The sequence below is a fragment of the Ursus arctos genome, unplaced genomic scaffold (genome assembly GCF_023065955.2).
Source record: "Ursus arctos isolate Adak ecotype North America unplaced genomic scaffold, UrsArc2.0 scaffold_30, whole genome shotgun sequence".
NCBI classification, from domain to species: domain Eukaryota; kingdom Metazoa; phylum Chordata; class Mammalia; order Carnivora; family Ursidae; genus Ursus; species Ursus arctos.
This window is the reverse complement of record NW_026622986.1, coordinates 21,371,107-21,386,812: the sequence shown is the minus strand read 5'-3', so window position 1 is coordinate 21,386,812 and position 15,706 is coordinate 21,371,107. Positions and strand designations below refer to the sequence as shown.

Below are 15,706 nucleotides of genomic sequence, written 5' to 3'. Positions count from 1 at the left end.
ACAACTCAAAAATCTATGAACAATATTAATAGGAATATCAGTACTAATAACACCACCATGATACACTCAAAATCTCAAAAGCAAAACCGCTGAAACTCTGGAACAATGATAATCAGCATCACCTATTTCCTAACCCCAGTAATCTCTTGCTAAATATTTTTGCACGGCAAGACTTCCTTAGATGATTTATCATAATACTGATTAGAAGGTGACATGAAGCTACCACTAAGGAAGCTCTGGTTTCCCTTTGGAATGATGGCTGGAGTGTTACCCAACAGCCTCTATGGTTCCTGACATAAAACAAAGGTCAAACTATGAATATTGATAATGATTACTAAAGAGAGGACAAAACCTTAACTTCTCAGGCTTTCATGCAACAGATCTTCTAATGATTACTAAGTGTTCATAAGCCCTTTTTATAAAAGGTGCTTGGAGTTTTAAAATGATTTATTGTCCTAAGATAAAGAAAAGTCTCCTTCCATCAAGATTTGGTAAGTTTTAAGACTTGGAAAGTGATATTAGACTGCTTATTTTTAAATTCTTCATTTGTTTTTGTTTCTTATAGAAAGATAAACCTTCATTTGTTTTTGTTTCTTATAGAAAAGTCTGTATTTTAGAAACCTTATCAAGAAAGATGGTCAGTGTTCCATGGACATGTTTATTTATAAGCTACATGTATCAATATATGTAACAATGTCAATTGTTAAAAAAAAAAAAAAAAAAAGCAATGATAGCATCAAATGCCCTTTTTTTCTGAACTCACATCAGTAAATTTGCCCTTACAGGGTTTCCCAGGATTCTTCCCAGGTTCTAATGAAATCATTCTACAGCTTCCAGGTCATCTGGTAGTTTACCACTGTCTTCCCATTAAAATCTAAACTTCTTAGCATGATCTGGACGCTGCATACCTGTCTAGCCTCCTCTTTTGACACTGTCCCTCGATTCCAATTCACTCTTCCAATTCATACCCACTACACTCATACACATACACTTTTTTCCCCAGGTAATACCCAACTACTTATCATGCCCCAGATGGGCCATAATTTCTCAATCCTAGTGCCTCTGTGTATAGTTAAAAAGCCTATCCTACCATGTCCAACCTCTGACTCTCTCTCTCTTGTCCTAGATCATTCTTGTTGCTCCCTCAGGACTCACTCAGCTTAAGTATGACTCCTGCAGGAGGCTTTTACTGAGCCTGCTGGAGTGAAATGGGGGCCAGTCCGTCGGGGTGTCATCATGCTGGATAGTTCACACTATCATCACATTTATCCCAGGACACCACCTCTCACTAGACTGCATGATCTGATAGAGCCCAGGCCATAGCTTGCGTATCAGAGTACTCACAGAACCCAGACATTGCCATAACTGGCACCCACTTGGCCTCCAATAAACATCTTCTGACTGAATAGTATGAAAATGAGTAAATCTGATCTCTAAAACCAACTCCTGATTATTGTTCATTACCCTCTTCAGTGTTCTGTTGGCTCAGAACAAGATTAGCTTAAAAAGTCTTTAATAAGCCCGTACTTCTGTGTTCATCAATGCCTAAAAGAACAATTTTAAGTGGATTGTTTGACATTTAGGTCAAATGCTTACCTTGGCAACACAATGAAGTTTCCAGAATGGCCTACAGAATTCTATTTCTCTTACAAATATGTTAAATAATAGCACTAATAGTGCTACCGTCAGGCAATTATAAATACTTATTAAAGTGCCTATCATGTAGTAGGCATTCTGCTGGGTACTGAGAATACAAAATGAGTGGACATCTGTATTGTGATTTACCAGCATCCAGTACCCTTCTCTAGCAATAGTCCCAGAGTTTCTTTGGGGGATCTTACTGCACTCACTTTCTGTCAAGTGATTCAGATGCCCTCAACCCCCTACTCTTGGTCTCACTGAAAGCATGTGTCAAGCCCGAGCCAAAACTTCCAGAGTGGTTTCGGAGAGGGCAAACAACTCAAAATCAGCCAATGAGGCACAGTAAGAGGGAACACCTGACTTTTTCTTGGGCAACTAGGAAGAGATGCTTGACCTTTCTTAGAGTTTAACCATGGAGGGATGTAAGTTCAACGGCTACTACAGCCTTCTTGATGCAGTAAGGGGAGAGGGTATATAAAAACGCACCCACTGGGTGCCTGGATGGTTCAGTTGGTTAAGCCTCTGCCTTCGGCCCAGGTCATGATCCCGGAGTCTCGGGATCAAGGCCCCTGCTCAATGGGGAGTCGGCTTCTCCCTCTAGCTCTGCCCCTACCCGCTGCTGTCTGCTCTCTCTCAAATAAATAAAATCTTAAAAAAAAATGCACCCAATCCAGAAAGAACAAAACTGAGACAATCTGTCTCACAGAGAAAGAAAACTAGTTCCTGGTAACAGAATTTGAGCCCCTTGAAACTGTACCCCAAGCCTATATTTGATCTTAGTCATTACATGAGTATTTACAACTTTTACATAAACCAGTTTGGATTGTTTTCTGTTAACTTGGAAATAACAATTCTAATAGGTATTTAAGAGAACACACTTAAATATCACTTGTCACTATGAGGAAATGCATTTCAAATTCCAACTTGGCAAGCAGAACAACATGAACACCAAAAGCCTTGTGAATAAGAAATTAATTAACTACATATCCACAAAACAGAAACACTTCTCTTGATCAAATACTCCCCAAGTACCCTAAATTGAGGCAATATTTGCAGGAGTCCCAATGTGGGAGGCGAGGACTTCATTATAGGTCTAATTACTTCATCCCATACATGTATTCTAAATACAACAAATATGTAGACAGCCATCTGTAAGCTGGATCCCCAATGTCTTTTAAGGAGCATATAATATTTTCAGTGGAATGGTCTTATGAATTCTTTAAAAATTCAAGTTCTAAAAGTAAAAACAGTCAAAATAGAAATTTCAATTACAGGCAATTCAAAATACAGAATTTTATATGATCAGTTAGCATAAAATGATGCCGCACCTCACCAATACTGACAGAACTCCACGCTAATCAGTTTAAGTTATCAGACTAGGAAGGCTTTATGAGATGAACACTATCTAGCATAAGCAGGAGTTCTAAAAAAGGTGCCCTTCTTCACGTTGGTTGTAGTATACAGACTCAACTCTCCTATCATTAGTCCTAGCTCTTCCAATCGTGACAATTTATGCGAAGGAGACATTTGGACAATATAAGTGTAAGAATGCCATATTAAAAATGATACCCATATATATTAATGTGGAGTGATACAGATTTTTTAAATACAAAAAAAAAAAAAGTCACTATCCTGTTAGGTAATAATCTAAGTTTTGTATAGTGTATGTGTATGTACCCACATTAAGAAAGAAAAAAACAGCAAATGTTGACAGAGGCTATCTCTTGGTGGTAGGGGGAATTTGGAGGTAATTTTTATTTCTTCCTTTAAACTTTTTTGGATTATTTGGTCTTTTTCTTAACAATAAGAATGGAATGCTTTTAAAATCAGTGAAAAGCAAACAAACATAAAACTATTTTTATCTTGGAACAAAAGAATTCAATATTTCTTTTGGTTGTGACCCTGAGAAATCACAAAGGGAAAGTATCAAGGACAGATAAGAAAGGTTTGGATACATTCTCAAAACATGCCCATTAGACTGTAAGACCAAACACACACACACACACACCCAGTAAACGGTTATAACTCAACACATTTTTTTGTCCCACCAACTCAGTAATAGCCAAGAAAATAAAAAATAAGAATTATACTACATTGCCATAGTTCTTTAGAGATCAACAAGTATGGCATATGGCCAAAAATGTAATGAGATGAAAGCTACCTATTTACATACTTAGAATTCAAAGGATATAAATCTGTCTTCTCCATTTTCCCCATGACATTTAAGACCTTCCTCTTACTCTCCTAAAGGCACTACAGGTGATTAAAAACATTTATTTAAATGGTTTAAGAAGTAAGCAATACAAACACATGTGATCCAGCCTATTACAGGTTTAAACACCAAAGATTTTGTTTTACATAAATTTGCTTTAAATGAATGAGCATCTATGAATGGTTTATCACTATAAATACATCAAAACATTCTTTGTTGATATTTTCTTATAATTTAAAAGATGATAATTTCTTTTTTTTAGAGGCGATCATTTCTGATACACTCATGGAAGTCAATGAAGAAATGATATAAGCATTAGCACTCCTGATCTAATTAACTATGAATGAAAAAAAAGACTTGTAAAAATATAATTATGTTATCAATCATAAAGATCCCAAAAATTAAACTAAAAACTCCTCTCTAAATTTGTCCTGCCATTCCAAGTCCAGCTTTGCTTTATATATAGTAAACCTTTCCTTAAAGCTTATTATTTTCATCATTCTTGACTTCATTGAGTTTTAAACCCTATCCTGAATTTCTGCTATAGGCATTTCTAAAAGAATTAAGTTTAGGGGCACCTGGGTGGCTCAGTCAGTTAGGTGTCTGCCTGCCGTGGCTCAGGTCATAATCCCAGGGTTGGGCCCCACATCAGGCTCCCTGCTCAGCTGGGAGTCTGCTCCTCCCTCTCCCTCTGCCTCTCCCCCTGCTCATGCTCTCTCTCTCTCTCGATCAAGTAAATAAACTATTTTTAAAAAATAAAAATAAAAAATGAAAGAATTAAGTTTACAATTTTGCACTGAACCAGAAAGTAAAATCTGTCCTAAGACCTTCAATGATTTTATTCCTCATTTTCCTTTTCTGAGTCTCCTTCCGGCTATATATTTCTCTGCAAAACTTTTTCCATGGTATTCAACACATATTAGCTATCATTGGTTTTTTTAATCAAGACTATCATAGGCACACCCTACAGAGATTCTTTATTCGGTGTGTGTATTCACAGGTTCTCAGAAAGATTTAGGATATGGATATCTAACTATCTAGCTCTTTCTCTGCTGTCTTTGAAGTTTAGCTCCACCATTTCCAGCTGTGTGACTAAGGCAAGTTACTTGACTTCACTAAGGATCATGTCTTTATCCGTAAAAGTGAGGGAATAGAGATAATAAAGTACCTATGTCATAAGGTTTTCTGAAGATTAAATTAACTAATACATATGAAGGTTACATTTGTGCTGACCATATAGTAATGACTCAATAAATTTTTGCTATGATTATTATCAAACGTCCAAAGACCTTTTAAAATAAGAATAGCAAATGCTAGAAAGGACCGGTGTGACAGGAACCCTCACTGCAGGTGTACCAATGGAGGATTCAGAGTTCAAGAAAGCAGTTTGGTGTGTATCTAAAGCTTTCAAAACTGCTTGGACCTAACAATTTTATATTTGGGTACATATCTAAGGTGTGGTAGGCTCACTGTTCTCAGTGAGCTCCTCCTGCCCCCACAGAAAAATTGTTCCTATCCTAATCCATGAAACCCGCAACAGTGTTACCTTACCCGGCAACAGATATGACTAAAGATTTTAAAAAGAGGAGATTATCCTAGGTTATGCATAAGACCCAGTGTAATCACATGAAGGATGGAGGAGGGTTAGAGTCAGAGAAACAGATGAAAGAAGCAGAGGTCAGAGAGAAAACCTGTAAGATGCTGCACTGCTGGCTTTGAAGATGGAGGAAGAAGTCACAAGCCAAGACATGCAGGTGACCTCTAGAAGCTGGAAAAGGCAAAGAAACACACCGTCCACTTGAGCTTCTAGAAGGAAACACCTCAGGCAAAACCTTGATTTTAAGACTTTTTTTTTTTTAAGATTTTATTTATTTGACAGAGAGAGAGACAGCCAGCGAGAGAAGGAACACAAGCAGGGGGAGTGGGAGAGGAAGAAGCAGGCTTCCCGCCGAGCGGGACCTCGGATTCGAGGTCCCTGGGATCACGCCCTGAGCTGAAGGCAGACACTTAACAACAAGCCACCCAGGTGCCCCTGATTTTAAGACTTCTGACCTCCAGCATTATAAGATAATAAATGTGTGCTGCTTTAAGCCATTAAGTTTGTCGTAATGTGTTACAGAGGCATTAGGAATAACCAGTATGTAAGGCAATAACAGAGATGTGAAGAAAAGATGTATATGAAGGATAAATCCTATTTTACTTATAATAGTGAGAAATTATAAGCAACCTAAATGTCCTAAAATGTTGATTGCTTTGAACAAGTGGAACTTACATAAAAAGGAATATCATACAACCATTAAAAACCAAGTTTACAAATATATTTAATAACGAGAAAAACTTCAAAATATTCTCAGTGAAAAAAGAAAGCTATAATTTATTTTAATGTTAATGAACACCTGTCAAATAAAGATTGAAAAGATATAATACAAATTCTCATCAGTGTTTGTCCCTGCATGAACAGCATGTATAACTTTTATTCTGAACTGTTCTTCTTCATTTGTGCTGCATCAGTATTTCCCAGTAAACCATAATCTCAAGAATATAGCTGTCTTGTTACTGCTGTATCCCCATTGTGCAGCAAAGTAACTGACACAGAAACCACTCGAAAATTACATGCTGAATGAATAAATGAGTATGTTTTCAGTATTTCCTAATGTTTTCCACCCTTGGGACTTCTGGGATTCCAGCAGAGTTATGGTTCCCATGTCCAAATAGTCCCCTTTCTTAATACAGTGAGAGATAAATCTTGGCAAATCCACTATGAATGCCTTGATGATTAATGTGTGCAATCATGCTGTTGGATTGGATGGATGGCAAACAGCTTAAAAGTGCAACATTACTCTATTAATCGGGTGAGATGACAAAGCATTTCCCAGTTTTTAAGCAAATGTATTATATAGTTAAAAATAAAAACAACAATATGTGTAAAAATATTTTTAACTATTCAGCTTCACTAGTAGTAAAAAATTAACAATTTCACATAGTAAACTATATAGTTTTAAATATTATATTGGCATATTTATGGTCACACAAACATTATTGGATGTAAACTGGTATATCCTTTTTAAAAAGTAACTTGAGGGGCTCCTAGGTGGTGCAGTCAGTTAAGCATCCAACTCTTGATTTTGGCTGAGGTCATGTTCTCAGGGTCGTGAGATCGAGCCCCGCCCTCCCCAGTCGGGCTCTACGCTCAGCATGGAGTCTACTTCAGATTCTCTCTCCCTCTGCCTCTGCCCCTCCACCTTGTTCTCTCTCTCTCTCTCAAATAATTATATCTTTTAAAAAATAAATATAAAAAGTAACTTGACAATTATCATCAGTCTTTAAAATGTTCACGCTCTATAACTTACTCTCTCATTCAACAAATATTGAGCATCTACTATGCAACAAGCACCATTCTAGGTGCCAAAGGTATAACAGTGAACAAAACAGAATGAAACAAAAAAATCCCCACACTCATGGAGCCTACATTGTAGAAGGGGAGGCAGTCATTTTAAAACATAAGCAAGTAAGGGGCTCCTGAGTGGCTCAGTCGGGTAAGTGTCCAACTCTTGATTTCAGCTGAGGTCATGACCTCAGGGTCGTGAGATCAAGCCCCACATCAGGCTCTGTGGGGAGTCTGCTTGAAGATTCTCTCCTTCTCCTTCTGCCCCTCCCCCCCACTCACTTTCTCTCTCTTTCTAAAATAACTAAATCTTAAAAAAATATATAAACAAGTAAAATATTTAGTATGGTAGGCAGTAGTAAGTGCTGAGGGGAAGAATAAATCAGAAAGGAGGATAGGGAGGCAGAGCAGAGACAATAATTTTTGATAGTGGCCAGGGAAGCCCTGAGAAAGTGACATCTGAATAAAGACAAGGGACTAGTCATGTGTCTATCTGGGGGACAGCATTCCAGGCAGAGGAAACAGCAAGTGCAATGGCACTGAAGCAGGAATGTTCTTGGTGTGTTTAAGGACAGCAAGGAGCTCTCTATCCCTACTCCTCTCCCCAGGAGCTAACATTGATAACAGGACAATGTGCATCCTTGCTGGCCTTTTACTATGTCCAAACTCATATACGTGATACACAGACACACAGTCTCTATATATACAATATATATCCAAATATACATTGTATATTTGACAAATACAAGACAACTAGAATGAAAGTCAATACCCATTCTCAGCAAGAGAATATCCAAAATCAGATGTATGGTCATTTTCATTATATAGATGATGAAAAAGATACAGCTGAAATATTCAAATGACTTCATATTATATACTTTCTTAACTTAGTTATACAAATATATTTTAAATAGCACTATCTTATTATGTCCATCTAGAAATATTGCATTTTCCACTCGAATTTCATGGAATAATTTTATTTGACTTTCTCACATGCATCTTTGAAAGATTCTCACAAGAATCTTTATCATCAATAGTCACTTTTTAAGTCATCGAACACAGTTTTCAAGAGCACAACTTCCCTTCGGTCAAAGTTACTTGAGAGTTAGCACTTTTTGAGTTCGTGAATGCGTGGAAACATTATACCAACCACAAATGCCCATTAACTATTTGTGATCTCCACAAAGTAACCCTTCCATATTACTCTGTAAAGTAATTTTCAGAAGGTTTGTTTACAATGATATCTAACCCCTGTAACTGCAACGTCATCCCTCTAAAACTTATTTCTAAATATTTAAATTCACCTGTATGGCTTTTCATCAATTCCATCAAGTGACCTTAATAAGCACCCAACACTGGTATTACCTTTTTCAGGCTAATGTAACTTATCTAAGCAACATTTTACTACTTTGCAGTTCAAAATATAGTAAACTGAGAAATATGAAGATCCTTCGTTAAAACTAAAATATAAGGCTATATATTCTCTTTTTGAAGTATAACTTGTTTGAGAAAAATCAATGTATTGTATTTAAGAATGTATGACAAATATGTCACTAAAGGCATATGTATATGTGTTTGGGCTTTGTTTTTTGGTTTTCTTTTAAACAATGGAATCATAGCCCTTTGATTTTTACAATCACAGGAGAGATGTAAAAGACGATCTCTTCACAGAAGCAGAACTCTGGATTTTAAGTATGTTTTCCTTGCCAAATACTAAACATGCCAACCCACAAAACAATCTAGAAAATGATAGATTCACATCTTTTCCTCCAAGCCATGGTCACCAACATTCTGACATTTCAAAATTAACTGAGAGAAACCTCACTGGATGGAGAGCAAGGTACAGATAAATGGTCAGTATTGCGTCAAATCAATAAAGACTGCCATTAAGTCTAAATAGTCAAAGAATATAATTTAAACAATTGACTCAGCAACAATAACCACAAAGTAAATTGAAGCCACAGAAATAAAATGCGTTCTGAAGAAGCACAGAAATCACTCTGGTACTTTATCATCTAAATCCTAGGGTTTTCAGGAAAAATATAAGCAAGGCAAAACTACTTACTTAGTATCTCTAATTTGATCTATGAAAGTTCAAAGTATAACTAGATTGTATAACTATAAATTCTTTGTATTATGGGTTCTTTCTGGACCCAAATTCTCCAATAATTAAAGAATGTGCCAAAGCCTATGAGGGTCGTGTATGTGCTAAAAGACTCAGCCACTTGTTTCTTAAATTAAGCCTCACTCATTAAGTACTAAGGGATTATTAAATTCACTATTGTGTTTGAACAAAAACACTAACGGATGCTAAAGAGCTCCTGTGACTGACTCTCTGATGGAGCTGTTTTACTTTAGTCCAGGGGGTTTTGCTCAGTTTGTCGTGATCTGAAGTCCTAGAATGAAAAGAATTAGTGGATAACCATAAAAGCAACTATTGGTCCAGGTAAAGTAATGGTATTTACAGCATTTTTTTTTTAAATCTCAAGTACATTCTACCTATTTTCCAAAACTGAGATGCAATTTTTTTTGCTTTTAGGCAGGGTGAGAGCTGATTGGCACTATTTCTGAAAAGCACTTTTTAGGGAATATTCCTGATAATCTTCCATGGGCAAAGCAAAGAGCCAAAAGAAATCCTAAAAAGGCTCTAGACACCGAATACCAAATTCTACATGCAATCTTAATCTCCCTATTTTATGATAATAATCCTTCTGTAATTACTTACAGATTTACTATCACATATCAACCTCTCCTTTGCAATTTTCCATACAAGGAGGTAGTATTTCTTGAGAGGAATAAAAGAGTAAAAAATAAAACACTTGAACTTCATTATTTTCACCAAAGCTCATTTTAACATATGATTAAAATTCTATACTGAGTTAGAACCAACTTATTCCCAACACACTTGATTATTTTGAGGAAATTTCATGTTTTATCATACAGTACAAAAAAAATCTGTTATCTATTAAAATGTCACATATAATCATGCATACAAAAACCCTTCATGATTCTACTTACTTGGCCACTCTCCAACACACACACACACACACACACACACACACACACACACACGGACATGGACACATACATGCACATACATACACATTTATCTCCTACATGATACCTATGAACAGCCTTCAAAACACTCCCCATAGACCACACTTCGGGAAACACTGACTTAGCTCATCCTCCCAAAGAAAAATGGTCTTTGTGATTCAGACTTAATACCTAAGTTTAAACTTATCACAGTACAATGGTATCTACTTCGAGTTATACTATTTCATAGCAAACATGACCCTAGTTCACTTATTCACTTGTACATTCGTCCAACAAATATGTATAAGCAATGTTCTAGACAATGTCTATCTTATTATGGAACTTATATCCTAGTGGGGCGGGGGAGACAAACAATAAATAAATAAGTACATAATATGTCTAATAAGGAAAGTATTATGGGAAAAAAACAAAACAGTAAACCAGATAGTATAGAAGGGATTGGTTCTATTTTTATATAGGTTGGTTAGAGAATATCTCAATAGCAAAAACCTCAAGGAAACGAAGGAGCAGGCAGATACCTGGAAGAACTTTCTAGAACAGAAGGAAAAGATACTGCAAAGGCCTAGAGATGGGAGCATGCTTATTTTGTAAAAGGAACAGCAAGGAGACTGGTATTATAGACTGAATGTGCCCCCCAAAATTCTTATGTCGAAACTCTACCTCCCAATGTACTGGTATTATGAAATGGGGGCCTTTGGGAGGTAACTGGGATTAGAATTAGATGAAGTCATGAAGGTGGGTCCTGATGAATAGGATGAGTGCCCTTCTAAGAGTCATGAGAGAGCTCACCTCCTCTCTCTGCTCTCAGCCATGTGAAGACAAAGGCGAAGTCAGCACTCTGAAACCTGGAACAGGGCCCTCACCAGAATTCAACCACACTGTCATCCTGACCTCAAACTTCCCAGCCTCCAGAAGTCTGAGAAATAAATGTCTGTGGTTTATAAGCCACCCAGTCTATGGTACTCTGTTACAGCAGCACAAACTTACTATGACATCCAGCAAGCCTGGAATGAAGAAAGCAAGGGGACAGTCGCACAAGAAATGTGCTCAGGGAGGGAAAGGGGCTGGCTCTAGCCCAACGAGGACTGGGGCTGGAGGACTTAAGATTTCACTGAGTGATATGAGAAACCTCTCGGAAGTTTTAATCAGAGGAATGACTTATCTAATGCATTTCTAAAGGATCACACTGACACTAGAGGAGTCAAAATAAACTAGAGGAGACAGAGAGAAGCCAGGAGACCAGTACAAAGGCTACTGCAATAATGCTTTGCCCAGGTTTCCTAAGAAAGAACCCAAGGCAAAGCTTAGCTACAGATGCTCTCTCTGGAAGGCAAAACCCCAAAGTAGCAAGAGGAAGGGGTAGTGAGGCAGGGAGGAGGGAAAGCATAAAAAAAGCAGTACGTTATTAAACTGGTCACAGCTTCACCAGAAAACACTCTCCACAGTGGCAGGAGGAGGGATGTATGGAAGGCTACAGAAGCCCTGCAGTAATGATACTATTTGGTCTAAAGCAACACTTGCCATTTCCCCACATGTACGTGAGCAGGGAGCAGTGGTATGGGGAGGGAGAGAGAGGGTGTATCTGCTGACTCCTTCCTCATCATGTCTCTTCCTGATCAGAAGTCATCCCATGAAGCACGTGTAGAACACTCCTGTGGTTCTCCTTTACTCACCCACTACTACATACTCACAGCACTTCTGACACCAGATGGATATCCACAGTTCACTTTAACTCCGACAAACCAAAGTTGGCCAAGACCCCTTAAGAGCTCAGACCCGTAAGACTGCTCCAAGTCTGACACCAACCGCAAGTAATACCTACATGCTCCGGGTAGCCTACAACTTCTGTTCCATTTGGCTGCAAATCAAAAGATCCTACAACCCCGTCTTGGATTCCATCATTTGCTAAAACAGCTCACAGAACTCACAGCAACACTTAAAGTCTGACAGTTTATTCTATAATAAAGGACACAGACCAACGGCCAGATGAAGAGCTACATAGGGCAATGTCTGGAAGAGTCCCGAGCACAGAAGCTTCTGTCCCCATGGAGCTGGGGTGCACCATCCTTATGACATTTGGATGTGCTTACCAACCCAGTTGTTCTCTGAACCCTATGCTTTTAGGATTTTTATGGAGGTTCCATCACATAAGCATGATCAACCATCAACTTAATCTCTAGCCCCTCTCCTTCCCAGACAGTAGGGGGTAGGGCTGAAAGTTCCTAATTACCCTCCATCTGTCTAGTAAGCAGCCCCCATCCTGAAGCAATCCAAGAGCAGATCAAGAGTTGCCTCATCAGAGCAAAAGACACTCCTACCACCTAGAAAATTTCAAGGGATTTAAGAGCTCTGTGTCAGGAACCAGGGTCAAAGACCACATCTGAGAACAAAAGAGGCCCCTAGTGCTCTTATCACTTAGGAAATTATAAGGATTTTAGGAGCTCTGTGCCAGGAACTGGGGGCAGGGGCCAACATACGTGTATTTTTTATTACTGTGCAGGCCTGACTCTTGCTCTCCTCTCCACTTAGGGTTGTGTTATCCAACCCCTCCAGACAGCCACTGGAGCCACATTTCAGTCCCATCACTGGGGGTGGCCTGAGCATGTTATGAAGCATGGACTGGCAGTGTTACGGGATGAGGCAACAATAGCAGAGTTGGGGGACTACACTGAACAAGCAGCTCAGGGCCCAGGAGGCAGGTGGGGCCAAGTGAATCTGGGGTAGCACATAAATGAAGTCTGACAAAACAGGAGCAAGATTAGGGATGAGGTGGTAAAGATGAGGACAGAGAGGAATGATAGAATTATAAAGAGAGTTTGAAGGGGGATCCATGGAATTTGCTCAAGTGAGTAAAAGAGAATAAACACAGATGACTCCAAGACTTGGGGGTGGGCCCCTGGAAGAATGGAGACACCTGTCGCTGGGAGGAGGAAGGCTATAACAGCATTATGTTTTGAAGGGGTAAGGAGAACCAGGAGTTCAGTTTTGTACACTTCTAGAAAAAAACAGAGATAATGAGAACATTAACAAATCTGGCTTTATAGAAAAACTACAGAGAAGCTTACTTTGGAGCTGGTCAGTGCTGTCAGCATCATCAAAGGTGATGCACACTGGTCCATGTGTGGAGCCCTGGCACTTCTCATTCACCCACTCACTGGTCACGGCACTTCTCCCACAGCTCCCTCAGCGCCCTCCCATTGCCCAGTAGGCATTTTCCAACACACGCTCTAAGGAACGTTATTTTACAGGATGCTAATAAGTGTGATCCCCTTCCCCACTCAAAAAAAAAGGCATATTCATGGCTCAAATATATATGGGAAGTGTGGATTTAAACCACACAGCACCTTTTTTGCAGGGCTTCTCACCACTTTTGGTATATTAATGTGTCCTGAGACTCTCATGGGATAATATCATACAAAGAGTTTCTGAAACTTATTTGACCATCAAAGCAAACTTATTAATACCCCTGAGAAGACTATTACATAGGATACCAGCCAGGAAATGGCAAGTAACCCAAGAATTCATTTTAGTCCTTAATTCACTTGGTTTGTAATACCCAATCATTCCTTGAAATCCTCTCCTCCCTTTATCTTCGTGACATGGTGTTCTTTTGGTTCTCCTTGCTCTCTAATTTTTCCTGCTCAGTTTCCCTCTGTGAATACTATTCCTCTACCCAGTCCCACAATGTCACTGTTCCACAGTATTCCATACTGTTGGTCCTCTTCTCTACACTCAACACATATACAGAAACAAATCTTTCTCTCTAATCCTATCGATCCCCCCGGACCAAAATGCATAAGCAGCTGCCTATTTGGCACTTCCATGGGTCATATGGACAACTCAAACTCTGTAACTCTAAAATGGATCCTATTATGTCTCCCCTACCTTGATTTAGGACTATCCCATTTGATAAATTACCCAAGTCAGAAATCTAGGTAACTAACACCCAAATGACTGTGAGGTTTTGCTGATTTTTAGATCCCGCATATAACCTGAGCCATCTTCTCCATTCATCGACCCTGCCTAAATTCATTATCTCTGAACACTAATGTCCTAACTGTCCACCATGCCTCTATACCCTACTCCCCGCCACTACCATCTTATGGTCACACTGTACAATTTCTAGAACCTAATCGATAGGGTCTTTATATTTGCTAACTAGACCTAGGAGATAGAAATCCAAACACCTTATCAGGTTGTATGGCATTTCATGATTCAGTACCTCATAAACATCTACTTTTTTGTAGCACTTATATTGCAGTAATATTTTAATACCTGTAGATCTCCATGCTTATATAGACCAAGCTATTTCATGTCTGTGTATATACAGGAAGTTCCTTTCTGCCTGGTATAATCTTTCCTTTCTTGACTACCTGAAAAACTCTGTCATCTTCCAAAATCCTGCATGGAAAAAATATCGTAACAAAACTGAACAGCAAATAACTAATTATAAAAAAGAACATACCAATGACAACATGAACAAGTCACAAAATAAATACAAATAAGTATATGAAAATGTTCTACTTGCTAAGTAACATCAGCAGTATTACTTACACACTATATACTATGTACTAGCTCTGTGTATACAGTTTCATTAAATCCTCCTACCAAACCTGTTAGGTTAGTAGTAGTAATCCGATTTTATCAATAAGGACATCCCATACAATTAAGTGAGGAAAGCTAGTTACAAAACAACGTGGGGAAAAAGAAAAGGAGCTAAGATGTACCAAGACCTACACTATATTTCATACATCAACTGTTTCAGTTAACATTCACAACACCCTATAAGAAGGTATTACGGTATCCATCTCACAGATAGGGTATCCGGGCTCAGAAAGTCAAACAGCTTTCTAGTACTCACAAAGCTAATATCTGCCAGTTCTGCCTTACTCCTAAATAATGGTATTAATTCTATCACTCAGAGAAATAGATGCAGTAATTCCAAAATCACTGAATAAGAGGCCAGGGAAATGAACACAAAGTAGATCCAATTTAGGAGATCTATTCCCTCATGGATGAGTAAGCTTTCTAGAGAATCAAGAGGCCAGACCAGAATTTTCTGCTCTCTTCATTGCCCTTCTCTTTTACCTCTTCATACATATTCATTCCATATCATCTTCTGTGGCTACAAATAATTCTTTCCTTCACTGATCTATTCCTGCGTAATTCAAATCTAGTCTGAAAGCTCTTTGACAACTTCGAATATTTAATCATCAGTTTCTTCTAAAGCCACTTTTAACATGTAATAACTTTCTATAACTTTACAGTTTTTGATAATAGCCGCCCACATTTACTGAGCATGTACCGCATTCCAAACACTATTGACATGCTTTATTTTTATTTATTTATAATATTCACACTTTCCCTTCCAGGTAAATACTATTATAGAAAAGGAAACTGAGGCACAGAAA

At 38.3% G+C, this 15,706-nt stretch overlaps 1 protein-coding gene across 5 annotated transcripts in view; it reads right to left on the bottom strand.

Annotated features, from left to right (window-relative positions):
- TRDMT1 (tRNA aspartic acid methyltransferase 1) overlaps positions 1–15,706 on the bottom strand; it is a 69,024-nt gene that overhangs the window by 47,905 nt on the left and 5,413 nt on the right. The window lies entirely within an intron of this gene.